Source organism: Aulonocara stuartgranti (assembly GCF_965226115.1).
Source record: "Aulonocara stuartgranti genome assembly, chromosome: 3".
In the NCBI taxonomy this organism is placed as follows: Eukaryota; Metazoa; Chordata; class Actinopteri; order Cichliformes; family Cichlidae; genus Aulonocara; species Aulonocara stuartgranti.
In genome coordinates, this window is record NC_138941.1 from 74,803,493 (window position 1) to 74,821,537 (window position 18,045).

Below are 18,045 nucleotides of genomic sequence, written 5' to 3' on the forward strand. Positions count from 1 at the left end.
AAAATATTTGACCATGTGATCATGTATCATGAAATTTACCCCCACCCCAAAATCAGACATTTCTCCCCTAAAAGAAATGGACTTGGGGTTCAGAGTGTGTTTGGGGAGTGTGGGTTCATTTTTGCTTGTCTCCACACTGGGTGAGTGCTGAATATTTGTATATGTGTGTATGAGGGTGGTGTATGTTTGTGTCTGTGTGTGCATGTTTGTCTATGTCTATGTGTCAAGTCAGGTCTCACATACTGGCTCACTCCCGGCGGCTGCTTGGCAGGGCCTGGAATCCGTGACTCCGTCAGGCCCCTTTGGGGGGTGGAGGGCCCTCAAACCTCGGGCCTCGGTCTGCTCTGGTGCAGCTGGCTGCCGGCCCTCTCTGACTTCTGTACTGTGGCTGCTGGGTGACATCCCATATAGGCATCTCCTCAGCTCTTTCAAGGTGGGTGGAGCATCTGCCCATCCGGTGGTCCTGGGGGGGGCTGAATCTATGACTCCCCACACCCACTATCAGATCTTTACACGGAAAAACCTTTTGAATATAAGTGCACACAGGTGTGCGTCAAGATGAACCGAATCAACCTTTTTGGGACTGCAGGGAGGGCACTGGCTGCCTCGAGAGCGAAATGCCGTGACCTGTTATTGGAGATACAACATCAGGAAATCTTTATATGGTATTAACCTGCTGTGCCCAGAAAATGGCACAGCTCATGGTGTGTTTGAAAAGCTGGGAAATCTAATATTGGATGCACTTAAGCTGCAACTGGGAACCAGCAAAGTAACACATTCACATTTAATGAAGTTTGGTGTGAGTGAGCAAGTATTTCACTGAGGCAGTTCAGTTCAGGGGGATGTGTAGGCTGTGATATCATCCACGTAGGCTTCTAGTTGAACAGCGTTGACCAGCCTCATCAGGAATGTTGCTCGTTCACGTCTGCTAAATTTTTAAATCCAAAACTTCAATTATATTGTACGAAATGGTCAGGTGTGACAAAAGCATGTATGCATGATTACAGTTTTTACTGCCACGAGGACTGGACCGGATTCTGGACCGGAGTTTTTCCCATTTTGTGGATAAGCTGTCGGTCCACCGTTTACCTCAGCTGTCAATGCTGGAGCTGAGAAATGTCCACTTTTATTTACTCTCAAACAGGGTGTAAAACTTTGTGCAAGTTAATAAAGCTCACTGCTGACCGAGGACAGCCATGCTGAGGTGAGCTGTCGACGATATGCTAAACTGTTGGTTAGTGTTGGTATTAGCCTCTGTTAGACTGTGCCAGCTGCAAACAGCAGCTAACAGAGGCTTTTCCACTTTCCTTGAAGTGGATCCTTCATCATTTGTTTCTATTCATGTGTTTTTGGCAGTTCTAGTATATTGTAAACTCAGTCAAGAAAATCTAGATAAATGACAGATTTGTGTATGAAATGTTTTTAAGTATCGTTTTTAAAGTACTTCATCTGCAAACAGACTGTTTTTCAATGAGGCCTAATACTTTTCTTATGTTGAAAGCTGATAGAGGACAGGGTTTGATGAATGTCTGTGAGAGATTAGAGATTCAGAACAGAAACGCTAAGGCTGCTAGTGTTTGTCTTTGTACCATTTTTCTTGTATCCACTGATATTAGCTAATAAATGTACGGTCTGTACATTTCTTCTGTGTGTGATGATGATTTATTTGTATAAACGAAAATGTCACAACACAAATCAGTCAAATGTCTGATGTTTTACATATGTATATGTGTTACAGTGCTGCATTTCTGTCCTGACCTTTGACCCCATGCTCAGACTAAAGGTTCACACAGGCTGGTGTGTAAAAACAGCTAACAATGCATTTCTGTGTAAAGCATCATTTGTAGTAAACATTTAATGCCTGTTTCAGTTTTACACAACCTGATGGAAAAGAGAAGGAGAGCAAAGGTCAGTGAAGGGAACGACTGTAGTGCAAATACAGGTGATGTCAGTGAGGATGTGACCCTGCTGCCCTCTCCTAAACAGAGGAGACATTGTTACCCCAATACTGTCAGGCCAACATCAGCAATAAAACAGGGAAGATGTGGGGTTAATGCGCACTAATGTTAAAGAAGATTGTGTCACAGGGTTTTAGAGAAGCATTACATGTTAACTACAGTAGCTCCATAATGAATGAGTAACACGGGAAAAGCTGTCCTGTAAAATTCAAACAAATCAAACAGTTGGAGCTGTTTAGTAAAGGAGCCGCCGACTAATATCATGTAAAAATGTTTAAGAATTCAAGAAAATTGTTTCACTTTCTTGTACACAAACCAAAGAAACTTCCAGACATTTCACCAGAAAAAGATGAATCTGTTGATCTCACAGTTTTCCATGCTTTCATCTCCTCCAGTCTCCTCACGTAGTGCAGACTTTACTCAGTCAAGAGTCCAGCTCGTTCAAAACTCTGCTGCCACACTTTCAGCATATTTAAAAAACAGCGCTACACTGGCTACCCGTGATTTTACTATATTAATGGCTACTTTTAAAGCGTTCCTTGAGCTTGTTGAGACCCACATTACAAATGATGTTACATCCTCAGATCAGAGCCCCAAATAAAGCTTATTGTTATTCATGTTTTTATTATTGGCTCCAATGGAGAGGTTGTTGTTCAGTTCCACCTGGAAACACAGATCCCGTTTGAGTTGCCTCAGGAAGCTCATCTAGTGCAAAACTGCCAAATCAAACATGCTGAGCTACCGGCTCCACCTGTTTATTATTTATTAATAATAAATTATAGAATGTGTTACTGTTTATCTGCAAGACCTTCATTAGGAACCTGGAATTTTAAATCATTATGCTATTATTATCATTTCAAAATGCCAGTCACTGGCTGTCACTACAGGTCTGTGCTGGACTTTCAGTAACAGCCACTTCCATGCAACAACTGCCTGAAGCATAGTACACTAAAAAAATCATTCTTTACAAATCCCTTTGCAGCCCTGGCAAAAGCCTGCTTTTAGTAAATGGTAGAAGGACTGGTTCTTATGTAGCACTTATATAGCGCTACTCTGACGCCACAGCCAGGGTTCAGTTTATCAGCAAGAGATTTTTATTTAAACAAAGGAATAAACTGAAGGCTTATTTTTGGCCAAGACAAACATCAAAGTTGAAGGCAGCTGGACATTTGGATGCAGAATGTACACTTTTTAAGCAATGGCAAGAAAAACAGATGAGCAGGGCCTTCATACTGAAAAACAGGACAAGCTCTAAATCTTAGCAGGGAGCTGACGGGACTGGCAGAGAGAAAATCCTCTTCTTCCCATCCTCCTTTAAATTTGATCTGGGAAACTCCATCAATAACTCAGCCCTGATGCACAAGAGAACGAGAATGAGTAGATGGTTAAAAGAGAATCCAGGAGATGGAAAGACAAGACGAATAGAGGAGCAAAGAAATTATCACAAGGACCCACAGTGGACAAAGGGTCATAATCATATTTTGTGAAGCAATAACTTGTTGGATAACAGCTGAATGTGTACCTGCAGTGTCCTCGGACTGGAGAAAACAACATGTGAGTGTGTATCTGTAATTTTATTGGCTGACTGTCTGAAGTTCATATCCTGATAGGTGACTTGACTCAGACTTGATGACAGCGTCCTTTCTGCAGGAATGAGAAAGACGAGGATTTAAACATGAGACAAATAATAAAAGATTCTAAACCGAAGACGTCTGCCAGCATGGAGCACAAACTGGGCGTCATCAGGACGCTACAACACAGAGCGAACACCATCCCCACAGACACAGCGGCCAGGAGGAACATCACATCAAGAAGGCCCTGAGTAAATGTGGTTATCCCAGCTAGTGATGTGTGGGTCGCGAAGGAAACTCTCAGAGCCGACTCTTTGACGTGAACGACACGAGCCGGCTCCTTATCGCGAGCCGTGGGTTTTTTTTCTCTCACCCTCTCTCTCGCACTTTTTTCCGCTTCACTGAGCAGAGGGGGGAGGGGCGGTAGTGACACTCAGTAGCACAGGAACAGAGCGGGAGGGAGAGAGAAAGAGAGGCAGGGACAACAACGTCACATTAGAAAGGTATAGTAATCATCCACAACTATTTTCAGTTGCAGATGATAAAGGATTCAGAAAGTTTATTCATGCAGGTCCATATGACAGAGAATATGCATCTTCTTTTTGTTTTCATATTATAATTTATATTTAATTGTGGTTTGCAGTGTTTTGTGTTGGTTCACTTTAAATTTGTTTAAAAGGAAAAAGCTAAAAATTTAACTAGTTAAAAGTTGAAATGTGATTAGTTGGTTTTTGTATTATATGATTTATTTATTACATTTTATGTGGAGTGAATAAATAAAAGTATATTTACGGTGGCCCCTACAGACAAAGCACATACAAACTCCGAGGCATGTACAGAAGAGAACAGAAGTGCTCCAGGATGCTAGGGGGCAGTGTTGAGCTTTTGTTACCTAGAGGCTACACAATCCAGCAAGTACCAACAACCGGATTTGGTGTGTGGTAGTAACAGGTAAATGAACATATTTTTTAATATATATGAGTGCTTGTGTATAAATACACAAACAATACACACATGCTTTCATGCTTTCAATTGTGTAATTTAAGTGATCTGCTCTGCTTTGAAGTTCAGTTAAAGCTAGAAATGTGTTTTGGAGTTTGCACGTGCTTTGTGTCGTGGTCCTCGTGCCTCGCTGGCTCACTCTGTGTTTGGCAACATGTTTTGTTTGTTTTGTTTCCTTTGCGCTCTCTCTCCTCTGCTGGGGCGGTGCTCATTACGGGCCCCGCCCCTGGCCCACGCACCTGTGCTCACCGTCACACCTGCAGCCGATCCCAGCTGATTTGGAGCACTATTTATGACGGCGGACCTGAACCTGTATCTGTGAGTTTGAGACTATCCCTAACCTGGACGTCTCTCTCTGTGTGTATATAGATCTGCCCTGGACCCGAGAGAGTGTGTGTGTGTGTTTGGAACCCACTGAGAGCATGTATGGGATTAATCCCTGCTTCCCCCGGACCCTGGAGCCCCGGACCGTTTTTAATTAAAGCAACAAAACAACCTGAAGAGCCGCTTGGGAGCCGGAAGAGCCGGTTCTCTAAAAAGAGCCGGAAATCCCATCACTAATTCCAGCTGGACTTTTGTCAAAACCTGTAGTGATACTGTTGTGTCAGGAGTATCGGAGCAGTTGAGATGCATTTTTTCTAAACACTGGGTCTCTGTGGAATTTAAACCCCAAAACACGCTGCGCCAAAAATTGTTCCACCCCAAGGATCGGGTCTTATACTTTATCAATAAAAGTGTCTCTATATTTTTCATGTAAGATAAGTTCTCTGCTAAACAATGTGAATGGGGACAGTTTATAATTGAATTATAGTATATAATTACATAATTATTAAGGAAAATTTATTTTTCCATGTAAAATGTTTAATCTAATGAGCTCTGGGGGGTTTGACACACTTTATACCTTGTTTTTTGTTCCAAAACAGCAAAGCTGCAACCAGAATAAGATCTAGAAGACCCAGAGAACCCAGAGCAGCTACAGGTGAGATGATGGAGGAGGACGATGTAGAAGGAGGGGAATTGAGATTGGTAATTGTTGTTGGTGGTGGTTTGGTGGCACTTGGTGAAATGGTGGTGGTGTCATAGACATCTGCAGGAGAGATGATAAAACTGGGTCATTGAATTTATTATAAGCTCAGCAGGTTTGCTTTAAACAGGAAGTGATGTCAGTGATCTGACCTCTGACCCTCAGAAAGCTCTGAGGAGATGATCCAAATTCATCAGTAGCACACCAATACAGACCTTCATCAGACTGCTGCACGTTAATGGTGATGTTTTTCTCTGATTTAGGTCCAACAGGACGTCCATTAAAGTAGAAATAAGCTGCAGCTGTGCCACCAGTTTTCTTTTTACAGCGTAGTGTGACATCACTTCCTGTCCTCACAGGAAGTGCAGGGATCTCCAAAATCACTTCTTTATCTGAGGAAAAGACCCACAGAGTGATGTAGAGGTGGTATAACAGTCTGCTGTTAGTCTGATGAAATGAATGACTTCATTACCTGATACAGTGATGTTGACTTCTTCACTCTTCTCTCCAGCTTCACCTTCACACCAGTAAACTCCACTGATTGGCTTGAACTCATCAAACAAACAGGATGAACCATTGAACCTCCCGAAGCCCCGCCCCCCTGCTCCACATGACTCAGTCCCACTTCCTGTGTCCCTCTTCACCGTCCATCCATCAGAGCCCAGCTGACCTTCACATGTCAGAGACACTGAGGCTGCTGTGAAGAACTGCTGAAGGTTTGGACTGACGCTCAGAGAGACTGGAGGACAGACGGACAGTTTCTATCAGTGTTTACACTCAGTGTTTGTCCTGGACCATGGTGCACTTCATCTACTCACCTGCACAAACAGCCAGTGCAGACAGCAGCAGCACACACACACCTGCAACAGGAGGTCAGAGGTCACTGAAGGTCAGAGGTCATTTAAAGAAAGACTGAGGCTGCACAGTTTTTTTTGTTGTTGTTTTTTTTTCTCTCAGGAAACTTTTTAATCTCCTGAAGTATCTGCCACAATCTAAGCAGCTTGGAAAGAAAAGCGTCTGGACTTCTTTGAGTTGCTTGAAGACGTTTCACCTCTCATCTGAGAAGCTTCTTCAGTTCTAGGATCAAACGGTGAAGAGACCCACATTTAAGCTCAGTGGGAGTTTCCCCCTGAGAGGGACAATGGACCCCCTGATGATCCTCTACCTAATCACATGAGCCAAGGTGTGATAATGGGTGTGGGTCACAATCAGCCAGGGATTTACTGCTACTACTTTGTACTTTCTTACTTTGAGTACATTTCATAGTCTGTACTTTTTTTTACTTTTACTTGAGTTAATAAGTTGAATCAGTACTTCATCTTTTACTGGAGTATTTTTGAACAGTAGTATTTGTACTTCTACTTAATTATGGAAGGTCTGTATTTTTGCCAGATCTGTGAGCCACGCAGATTAAACTACACAAACACCACCGTGCACTGTAACAGGAACAGGAAGTTATAAAATACCACCGAGACAGCAACGCAGGTTAGCCTGTCTTTTCCTGTTTTCTATACATTTTTTGATCAGATGGCAATCAACGGTAAACATCACAGTGCACAGCATTGTAAACCATGGAGAAGGAACTGTGCATGGATGAGCTTTCATTCATGTGCAGAGAAGAAAGTGTGGGACTAAGAAGCCACCCTTCAAAAGCACAGTTTTCATTTTCAGATTTGCGGCCTGTTTCACTCCCACACTGCTGCTGTTTAAAGGTCATCATGTCAATGGGAATGGGAACTTTAACAGTCAAAACCGTCTGTGGTTGTTTGAATACACTCAGTCCTCTTAATGGAAAATTGGCTGTGAATAGAGGAAGTGAAGACTAGATAAAAGAGGGGACGCAGTCAGAGGACCCTGTGCTTCATGCAGTCAGAGGCTGTGGTTTCCTGACTGAAGAGATGTTTGATGAAAAGAGGTCAAGTCTCTTTTGTTCTTTTGGTCTTCATGTTACTGACACTTAGCTGGGCAGAAAGTTTAATCGCTGACTTAGTCCAGACTATATGGTGACTTTGCTGCAGGATTCCAGGTTAAACTGCTGAGTCTGAACCTCTGAGAGGTTTGCAGTGATGATGAGATCGATTTAAACCGAAAAACTTTCATCATGCATGTTTGAAACCATTTTCTATCACTCTTCATACATTTCAGTTAGAACTGTGAGCTCCATTATTCAACATTAACATCACTTCTTGGTTCCTGCCCAACTTCACAGCCACCAATCCAATGAAACCTGAAAGACATAAGAAGGAGAATGAACTGTTCCTCTCGCCTTGACGAAACTTTTCAGAATTTTTACATGAACTTTAAAGTCAGTAGCTGCGAGCTTGTAACTGCTGAAAGGTTGTTTTCCTGCCATATTGCTTGTTGGAGCTGTGATAAATAAATCGATGATTTTAGTGTTTGACTCACCGAGGAGCAGAGAGACCGATGCAGTCTTCATTGTTGTCTGGATGACGACTGAACATCAGTCTGAGCAGCAGAGAGACGCCTTCAGCTTCAGCACTTCCCCGTTAACAGTCTTCAGTACGTCACGCTGCTGCTCCATCACAAAGAGGCAGAGCAGCTTCTCCAGCAAACGTCAGTGAATGAGATGTTCCGTTGGGTAATTCAGGTCCGAATCTATAATCCTTTTAAAAAACAAATTCCCTTTTCCTACAAAATGTTAATTGAACTCACATGTAGTTATAAGGAAAAACAGACTGTATGTGTCCAAGTCCAAACTATAAATGTATATCATCACTTTAGCTCCATCTTTGTAGAAGTAGTCGGTTTAAATCTGGTTTTACTATCTTAGAAAACATTATGAGTTGCAGCACTTTATAATAACTAAGAAGCTGTAAAATTAAAGGTGTTGAGGTGGCAGGCAGGATGTAGGACCCAAACGCAGGACCCAGAGACAGAATGATTAACTAAAGTGGCAGCTTTATTGCTGGAGAACATTCAAATAGAAATAGAAGAAAACAAAACTAGAAACTCCAAACTTAAGCCCAAACTAGAAACCCAGGAAACTAGAAAATCAAACCAGGAAAGAGCAAACCAGAACATTACCAGAAGCACATAGAAAACAAAACACAGTACAGTGAGGGTACAACACAACAACTAACAGAGAAACACAGGGCTTAAATACACAAGCAGAACTACGAGAAGATGGGGAATAGGTGGTAACACATCTGGGACAAATCAGGCCTAATGACAGAAGGGAAGCAAAACCAAGCACACTGCACACAGGACAGGGACTATCAAAATAAAACAGGAAACACATGAGGCACAGACTTGATACTGAACAGAGGGAACACAGAGCACAGGGACAGGATTGACAAACTGCAACATGAGACACGACTGAACAAGAAAATCAGCATGAAGACAGAACTAAACCTTGAGTAAACATGAGGGCTGCAGGAAGAAAACCCAAGTAGAGTAGATTAGATTAGATTAGATGAAACTTTATTAATCCCTCGGGTGGGTTCCTCCAGGAAATTCAGTTTCCAGTAGCAAAGCACCGAAGGAAGTTGCATGTTACAGATACATTAAGGGGAATGAGAGTAAGGATATAAGCATAAATACACCATATATACACATATAGATACAGAATATACAATATGGATAAATAGGATTGCTCATTTGAGTGAGTATATTTCACCGTTGCTTTCGTATACATGAAGCGGACATACCTGAGTGGCTGTGATCTAATCCTGTTTACATAAAGTAAGCCTGCTCCCGAGCAGGTTTACGCTTACGGATCTGTTGCTATGACAGCAAGTCCCGGATGAGCTTCGGAGAACCGAACGATCCAAGATCACGCGAAATCGTCAACAATCAAATCCAGCTAACTTACTTACCCCCTACCCACCTGGCCTGTTGCCGGGTAACACTCTGCTGTTGTCTGGTGTCCAGAGGAGGCTGTCCAGGTGAGACACACATAGACAGGCTTATAAATGTTTGGACTCTTTATTTGGACTCATTTCCAACAATGTCAGCCCCAATAAAGTTATGGATTATCTTGCATTAATAGGCTGCTGGTTTTCTTTACTGGTTTCAGGTTTTACCAGCAAAATAGTTGTTTGATCATCTGGAAATGTACCCAGATTTATTTATTTAGACAGAGATCTTGACCCCCCAATGTTCAATACAAAGTCACGCCCATGGTTACGTACCTGTGCGGTTTACCTGTGTGTGTGTTTCAGGACAGGAAGTGTGTACTGCACGTACTTACCTGTCAGCTCCATAACTGTGGTCTCCCTGGGAGACACCAGGTAAGTTTACAGGTAAAGTCTGGTTCACGTGTTTGTCGTGCTGTTGTTTATTTGTTTGTTTGGTTTCTATACGCTCGGCCCAGCCTCCTCCTCCTGCTCCCATCATGCACCTGGGTGAGTGGGCTCTGAGCAGTGAGTCACGTGCTCATCGTCGTCTTTAAACTTTATTTTATCTTTAAAAATTTAAGATCGGGTCATGTTTTTATTCCTGAGGCTTTAACTGTGAAAGGGCACATCCTGTTTACATCCTGGTAACAGCTCCGTCTGCTCACACTTTACTGCCGAACTGGTTTGGGGGCGTGGCGTCAAACTGAGGGTTTTCTTCATATTTACAGTCGGTGTGAAAACGTCAGAAGGTTTGAGTGAAAAGAGAGAAAAAGATGTTTGTGAGGATTCACGTTGTGGATATCTGAGGTTATCAGAGTGTCAGGAAGGGAAACCTGAAGAAAGTCAAAGAGCCGCCCAGCACAGAACAAGCCTGTCAGAGCAAAGACTTCAAAGACTCTACAGGCTGCACAGGGACGCACTGTGAGCTCACAGAGCTCCACGTCTGCAGACACCTTCAGCCACACTGCTGAGGACGAAGACCTGCAGACTGAAACGTCCTGTGGTCAGAGGAGGTGAAACGAGAAGAAGATGCAGCTACAACCCAAAGAACAGCGTCCACACAGTGAAGCACGGTGGGGACGCTGTGGGGGGGCCACCACAGAGAGAAACAGGCGTCCTGCAGGACGTTTCCACAGGTCCGAGCCGTGAGTCTGCAGAGACATAACCTCTGTGTCTGTCTCAGGTGTGTGACGGGGACGCTGACGACTTCCTCCTCCACTTCCTGTTGCGTCTGTGCAGCAGCGATGTCATGATTCGGCCGCTCAGCCTCACCTGCAGGAAACACACCAACCAGAGACCAGAAGATAACCCCACCCTCACCACCCTGACCAACCCTGACTGCAACCTTCAGAGTCGTGTGTGTGTGTGTGTTTCAGAGGTGAGGAGGTTCACTTGAGGAGACAGAGAGTTCCTGACCAGACTGGCTCCTCCCCTTCAGCTCACCTGTCTGCACCTCCACCCTGACTGAGCTCCACCTGCTTCGTTCTGACTTCATCTGTTCTACGTGTTCGTACAAATAAAACTTTATTGTTCCTCCTGTCACACGGTATCTCACCTTCACTGACCCTAACGCTGGTGATCAGGGTCAGAGGTCACACGAAGCTCTCTGGGTTTAACCTCACACGAAAGGGGCGTCGCTGTCATCATCACAAAGAGGCCTATAACAGGTCATGTGACCCTTCTACAGGAAGTGATCCCTGTGAGTGGCGCCCACATCAGAGATGTTCTCAGATGGTGATTCATCAAACCTGCACCAGTAAAATCTGACAGTAGAAGGATGATGAGTGAAACTGGTTAATCTGGTGTTTGTGGCACAGAAGGTTTGACCTCCACTGTGTGACACGGGTCAGACTCCAGCTGGGCCTGCCGCTCTCAGCCTCACTCTGAGGAAGCCCACAGTCTGTCACAGTGGAAACTACACCGGGGGACCCCATCCTTGGGGTGGACCCATTGTTGTTTTAGCGTGTTTTGGGGTTTAAAAGCCACAGAGACGCGGTGCTTAGGAAAAATGCATTTCAGCTGTGCTGATGCTCCTGACACGTATAAGACTGGGGAAACCTGCATTCAGCTGGACCTGAAAAACACTATGTCCAGATAAACACAATCAACTTTTGGAGAAAAATAAAAGATTCTTCATCAGACTAACAACTAAAAACATGACACTTACCTTAACAGTATGGGCTACATCAAATATATTCAAGACCGACAACAACACTTCTCACTGCTGCTAATTTTAACAAAACTAAACAAAAAGTAGAAAAAGGCAATTCACCAAGTCTTGAAAAGTAAAACTGAAAAATAGAAACACAGAATAAAATAAAACATCCATCCAGATCTTTACCACCAACAACATAAAATCTATCTTAATTAAATGGCCAAATTCTCCAATAAATTAGCAATAATAAAGTAAGAAAAAATAAGACATTCAATTTATGGACGCTCAAATTAACAGAGCGACATTAAACGCACCTCATTGCCTGCCGTAGCGTTCTTCGCAGCTGCACTTCACCTCAAAGGTCGGTTAATACATCGGATTTAACTTAACCAAAGTCCAATTAAAGGAAAATAACGGGAGGGTTAGGAGTCACAGGAAAGACGGGCTCCTCAGCAGCGCAGCATCCGATTTTCAAAACCTGCTCACCTGAAATCTCAGCCAGCAGGCCACAGCCAGGCTCCACCATCAACCAGCAGGCCACAGCCAGGCTCCACCATCAACCAGCAGGCCACAGCCAGGCTCCACCATCAACCAGCAGGCCACAGCCAGGCTCCACCATCAACCAGCAGGCCACAGCCAGGCTCCACCATCAGCCAGCAGGCCACAGCCAGGCTCCACCATCAACCAGCAGGCCACAGCCAGGCTCCTCCATCAGCCAGCAGGCCACAGCCAGGCTCCACCATCAACCAGCAGGCCACAGCCAGGCTCCACCATCAACCAGCAGGCCACAGCCAGGCTCCACCATCAGCCAGCAGGCCACAGCCAGGCTCCACCATCAACCAGCAGGCCACAGCCAGGCTCCACCATCAGCCAGCAAGCCCAGCCACGCTCCTCCATCAGCCAGCAGGCCCAGCCACGCTCCTCCATCAGCCAGCAGGCCACAGCCAGGCTCCACCATCAACCAGCAGGCCCAGCCACGCTCCTCCATCAGCCAGCAGGCCCAGCCACGCTCCTCCATCAGCCAGCAGGCCACAGCCAGGCTCCTCCATCAGCCAGCAGGCCCAGCCACGCTCCTCCATCAGCCAGCAGGCCACAGCCAGGCTCCACCATCAGCCAGCAGGCCCAGCCACGCTCCTCCATCAGCCAGCAGGCCCAGCCACGCTCCTCCATCAGCCAGCAGGCCACAGCCAGGCTCCACCATCAGCCAGCAGGCCTAGCCAGGCGCCATCATCAGCCAGCAGGCCCAGCCACGCTCCTCCATCAGCCAGCAGGCCCAGCCACGCTCCTCCATCAGCCAGCAGGCCACAGCCAGGCTCCACCATCAGCCAGCAGGCCTAGCCAGGCGCCATCATCAGAAATTCCGCTTCCGGGTCCCTCGTGGTGGCCGCCTCGTGCTCTCGCTTCAGTATGCCACCCAAGAAAGGCCCAACACCAGAGGAGGTTGAAGACATTAAAACCTCCCTCGGAGCGCTGTGCGGAGACGTGGCCGCAGTCAGGGCGCAGCAGGAGCTGCTTCTGGGGCTTCTGGAGGAGGTAAAACAGCTACGCCTCCAAAATGCCGAGAAGGACAGACGGATCATGGATCTCGAGCGGCGGGTGGATGAGCTGGAGCAGTACACCCGTACGAACGACGTGGTCATCAGCGGTATTAAAATCAAGCCACGCTCGTACGCGCGCGCGGTGGCCGGGAACGTCGGGGAGCCCAGCGACGAGGAGACCCGCTCGGTGGAGCAACAGGTGGCGTCCTTCCTCCAAAGCAAGGGGATAGAGATGGACCTGGAGCACATAGAAGCATGTCACTCACTGCCCAGGAGGAGTGACAGACTGCCGGCCGTCGTTATGAGATTTGTCAATCGGAAGAACAAGGTCGCACTGCTGAAACAAGGACGCAAACTGAAAGGCACGGACGTTTTCATTAATGAGCATCTGACACGAAAAAACGCAGACATCGCGAGGAAGGCAAGGCAACTGAAGAAGAACGGTAAAATACAACATATACATGGGTAACAAACTGTAAGATTTTCATTAAGCTAAACGGGACACCAGAAGAGGCAAAAGTACTGATAGTGAGGAACATGGAGGATCTGGACAAGTATAACTGACACCAATGTATCAATTACACCAGGAAATGACATGGACACGTTGAAATTAATTCTTCAACAGAAAGTAATTGATCTAGATTGTGAATATAAGGAGCATAATATAATAGATCCAGAAATAGATTCTGAAAGTAACTTTCTCTCTTCTTTTGTTAAAAATTGTAATTATTTCACTCAGGAACAATATGAAAAAGAAATTAACCTAGACGGGAAGCTCTCATTAATTCACTTTAACAACAGAAGTATGTACTCTAATTTTGATTTCATTAAGGACTATTTGCAACAATTTTCTCGCCCCTTTAGTGTTATAGCCATCACTGAAACTTGGTTCAATGTCGATAAAGGAATAGATTTTTGTTTGAATGGATATGATTTAAAATACATGAATAGATTAAATAAGGCGGGCGGCGGGGTTGCTATATATGTTCATAACTCTATAAAATATAATGTTGTAACAACTATGTCTATGGCTATTGATGGAATTTTGGAATGTTTGACTATTGAGATTATGAATGAAAAAAAGAGAAATGTTATAATAAGTTGTATATATCGGACACCCAGTTCAAGTATTGACACTTTTAATGAATGGATAGAAAAAACGTTTGCTTCGGTGAACCAAAAATCACTATTCATCTGTGGTGATTTTAACATTGATTTGCTAAATCCAACAAGGTTAAAAGCCATTGATGACTTTACTGACACGATGTACAGCTTATCACTATATCCAACAATAACAAAGCCAAGCAGAATAACTTCACATAGCGCCACTATTATTGACAACATTTTTACTAATGTCATGGATTTCCAAATTAATAGTGGTCTGCTTGTCTGTGATATAACTGACCACTTACCAGTTTTTACTTTGTGTGACTGTGATTTAAAAAAAATAGATACCAAGATCATGATAGCAAAGCGAACAATAAATGAAGAAGCAATTCATGCCTTCAATTTCGATTTAGCACAACAAGATTGGAGTTCGGTGTATGAAGAGTCAGATGTGGACAAGGCTTATGATAATTTTCTATATATTTTTACTATGTGGTACAATAAACATTGTCCTGTAAACAAACACATGACAAAGAAAAAAAAGATAAAAAGTCCTTGGCTCACAAAAGGAATTATTAATGCTTGCAAAAAGAAAAACAATCTGTATAAACAGTTTATCAAAGTAAAAACAAAAGAAGTGGAACAAAGATATAAAGCATATAGAAATAAATTGACTGATATTATAAGAACGAGCAAACAACTTTATTATAGAAGAAGATTATATGAAAATAAAAACAATATAAAAGGAACTTGGGATGTGTTAAACAACTTAATTAAACAAGGATCTTCTGGAACATCATATCCTGAATATTTTACTGATGCAAATGGTGAAAATCACAACATGAGTAATATTGTCGATGGGTTCAATAAATTCTTCATAAATGTTGGCCCTGAACTAGCAGCGGACATCCCGTGTCATAAAAATGAAAATATCAGTAATATAAAATCAAATCCCTTTTCACTGTTCCTCTCAGCTACAAATGAGCAAAAAGTAATAAATATCACATTAAAATGTAAAAGTAAGTCTTCAATGGATTATCATGACATAAATATGTCTGTAGTTAAACAGGTTATTCTGAATATTGCTAGTCCCTTAACATATATCTGTAATTTATCATTTCAGTCCGGTTGTTTTCCAAAAAAAATGAAAATTGCGAAAGTAATACCACTATATAAAAGTAATGACAAACACAGTTTTACCAATTATAGGCCTATTTCTCTACTGCCTCAATTCTCAAAAATTCTAGAAAAACTTTTTAATTCAAGATTAGAAAAATTCCTTGAAAAACATCAAATAATAAATGTTGGTCAGTATGGTTTCAGAACGCAAAGAACCACTTCAATGGCGATAATTGAGGCAGTAGAAGAAATTACTGATACACTGGATAAAAATAAATATGCAGTTGGTATTTTTGTTGATCTCAAAAAGGCCTTCAACACAATCAATCACTCAATTTTACTGGATAAATTGGAAAGATATGGTATTCGAGGGAAAGCTGGTAACTGGTTAAAAAGTTACCTAACGGGTCGGGAACAATATGTTAGCATAGGGCATTACCATTCAGAGAAACTTGGTATTACATGTGGTGTTCCCCAAGGGTCAGTGTTGGGACCAAAACTTTTCAATGTATACATAAATGATATTTTTGATGTTTCTCAAGTACTTAAACTCATACTGTTCGCAGATGACACCAACATATTTTTCAGTAGCGATGATTATACTGATCTTGTAATGACTGTAAACAGGGAGCTAAAATTAATAAAAAAATGGATGGACATAAATAAATTATCATTAAATATAAATAAAACTAAAGCAATGTTTTTTGGTAATTTAAAATATAATATAGGATTACCAATTATCATTGAAGGTGTACCAATTGATAATGTGAGTGAAAACAAATTTTGGGGAGTTGTAATTGATAACAAAATTTCATGGAAACCCCACGTCAGACACATAAAAACCTAAATTTCCAGAAGCCTCGCAGTTTTGAACAAAGTGAAACAATTCCTTGATAAAGATGCACTTCGTACTCTGTACTGTACCCTGGTTCTTCCATATCTTACATATTGTGTGGAAGTGTGGGGAAATACATATAAAAATACAACTAATCCATTAGTCACAGTACAGAAACGAGCACTGCGTATTATTCACAAGGCTGGTTATCTAGATCATACTCATAAACTCTTTCTTCAGGCAAAGTTACTTAAATTCCAGGATCTGGTTAATTACAATACATCCATAATTTTGTATAAGGCTTTTACTAAACTTTTACCGGCAAATTAACAAACTAGATTTGAAATTCGAGAAAAGGTTTATAATGTGAGAGGCTTTGGAGAATTCAAATTACCCAGAACTCGAACAACCCGTAAAGGTTTTTGTGTGTCTGTATGTGGTGTGAAAATCTGGAACAGTCTGAGTTTACAATTGAAACAATGCAAAAAAATTCAAAAATATGTATGTACATATATGTACTTGTGTGTGTAGATATATATGTATGTATATGTATGTGTGTTTGTTACTTGTAGTTATTACTGCCTGTTACCTGTGGTAATGTAATTTATAATTTATATATTCTGTATTCAGTTATGAAGGCTCTAATTGTTGGTTGCGAGCTGCCGTTTAGAAGCTTGTATGTGCCCGGGGCTGTTGATGGGTCTGTATGCAATGATGGGCGTAGCTGCGGGAAGTTTATTGTTTTTTTTGTTGATGAGTGAGTATAGGGGTGGGATTTAATAAGTTTTCTTCGTCCCACTCCTTTTTCAGGCAATTTTTGTTTTTTGTTTTGTGTATTTTATGTTCAATATACGTATTTGTTGTGCCTGAAAATGAAAAAATAAATGAAATGAATGAATGAAATGAAAGGTAAGGTGAGAAAATATAATAGATATATATAATCAATCAATAAGGTGAAAATATCAGATAAAAGGTGTTTTTTTTGGTTATAAGGAATAAAGAGGTCAAAGGTCAAAACAAGAGTACTGTTAAGTTAAAATTAAAGGGTCAAAGGTCAGATTAAACAGGTTACACAGAAAGGATCGGCAAAACTTAAACAAGGATAAAGAAATAATACATTAAACAAGGAAATAAATTAAAAGTCTGAGTTAATGAGAAATTAAACGTTTAAATCAGGTTAAGAGTTAAATTTTAAGCTTTTCTTAGTTAAACTAAATAAAATAATCAGAATAAACGATTGGAGGAAAAAAGCAAAGATGTTGTGATCAAATAGTTTGTACGGCAGAAAGAAAAACATGTTTCAGTAGATTGTATGTTGGAAACCACAGTAGACACAGTAGACTCAAATCATTGTTACTGAGGAATTCTGCCTTAAACAGTAAAGTGTTCTTTAACAGTGTGTGTGTGTCTGCAGCTGTTCTTTGTGTTGTTGCTGCATCGTTGCCTCAGGGGGAAAGTTGTGTGTGTGTTATGCAGACTAGCAGAGACTGCAGCTGTCAGCAGCCACACACACTTTCTATTCTTCAAATCAAATCACAGTGAAACATGTTCACTGACAGCTCAGCTTCAGCATCGTCTTCATGCTGTGACTGCAGCCGTTCAACTCTGTTTGTCTTTAACCCAAATCATCACAACATGCAAATATAATCATCAAAATGATGTGACTGGAAGGATGCAGCAGTCTGTGCTCCACCTTTCTCCTCCACACCTGCAGGTGGAGAACATGGATGCATGAATCTCTACAGAGTTCTTTGAATATTATCCGTCTCATCAGTTTTCAGTGAACAAAACTCCTCACAGAGCCAAAATAAGCAGTTTGTATCCAACATAACTCAGCTGGACTCTGATGCTCCGTATAACAGCCACACATGAGTCTGGA

The 18,045-nt window shown here is 42.4% G+C and overlaps 1 protein-coding gene across 1 annotated transcript in view; it reads left to right on the forward strand.

The window, feature by feature from the left end:
* Positions 1–9,958, forward strand: part of LOC309698981 (CST complex subunit CTC1-like) — a gene marked incomplete at its 5' end in the record, with an annotated part of 42,772 nt that extends 32,814 nt beyond the window's left edge. Inside the window, one exon of the mRNA XM_082521758.1 lies at positions 9,939–9,958. The remainder of the gene's footprint in view (positions 1–9,938) is intronic.
* Between the last annotated feature and the right edge of the window lie 8,087 nt (positions 9,959–18,045).